The following is a 1,361-nucleotide window of genomic DNA, read 5'->3' as shown; positions in this document are numbered from 1 at the left end:
CCCAAGTCATAGGTGGTGCCTGTGCCGGTTGACACTCAACATATGACCGCCATCACATTTTGGCATTTCCCTGAAACTGATAGGTTACAAACTCAACGCCAAATTGTTCCACTATGCCCATTTTATGTAGTAACTCATGACAATCAACCAGAAAATCGTAGGCATCCTCAGATTCGGCACCCTTCAAGACTGGAGGTTTCAATTTCAAGAACTTACTGAAAAGTTCATGCTGATCGCTTGTCATTATAGGCCCTGTAGTCAAACGAGGAAACGTGCCTATTTCCAATGGAGCATCCATGCGGGGAGCCGGAGCAGTTGCCTGTTGTACTTCCGGAACCTGAGGTGTTGGTGCAGAAAACATCGGAGGTGTCTGGCCTTGATCAGATAACCCGCTAAGATAAGCAAGAACCTGATTAATCATCTCTGGGGTAGGTTGGGGTGGTAATTCCTCACCCTGCACTTGCTCACTTTCCCCTTCCTCACCCTCTCTTACTACTTCCTCAGTCGGTGGAGGAGTCACCGCCCTAATACTAGATGGGACAGGTGCTTGTCCTCTTCCTCTAGAGGACGTCCTCTCACGGCCTCTACCACGGCCCCTTTCCACTGCTTCTCTTCGAGCTACAGCCCCAGTGGCTGGCTCAGACGCACCCTGTCCTGCTGGTGCTGGTGTTGGCGTAGTTGTTGCTCTAGTTCTAACCATCTGCGAAATAGAGTGAAGATGGTCAGATACCAATTTGTATCACCTAGATACCAATTGGATCCAAGTAATAGCACGAAAGAAAGAAAGAATGGAATTTTCTTAAAGTCTTATAGCCTCTCAAAGAAAAGTAAAGGCGTCCCCCTACCGTTCCTTAATACTCTACTAGACTCGTTCTTGTGTGATGAGACCAATGAACCTAATGCTTTGATACCAAGTTTGTCACGACCCAAAACGGGTCGCGAGTGGCACCCACACTTATCCTACTATGTGAGCGAACCAACCAGTCCAATCCCCAACATTTCAACCATAAATAACAAAATATAATAATGCGGAAGACTTAAAACTCATTAATAAATCAATTAAATAACTTCTAAAATTTATCAATCATTATCCTCAAAATCTGGAAGTCATCACCACAAGAACATCTATCCTCAAATTACTAATCTAAGAAGCTAAAATAAGTAAAAAGCTAGTCCATGCCGAAATCTCAAGGCATCAAGACATGAAGAGGAAGATCCAGTCCAAGCTAGAAGCAATAGCTCACCCTGAAATCTGGCTTGACGAAGACTGGCTAGAGTTGCGGTTGAGTTGACAACGATGGCACGTTTGCTGCACTCCACAAATAACAAAGAAAAACAATTACAAGTAGGGGTCAGTACAA

Source organism: Solanum pennellii, chromosome 10, assembly GCF_001406875.1.
Source record: "Solanum pennellii chromosome 10, SPENNV200".
NCBI lineage: Eukaryota > Viridiplantae > Streptophyta > Magnoliopsida > Solanales > Solanaceae > Solanum > Solanum pennellii.
Note: the sequence above shows the minus strand (reverse complement) of the source record.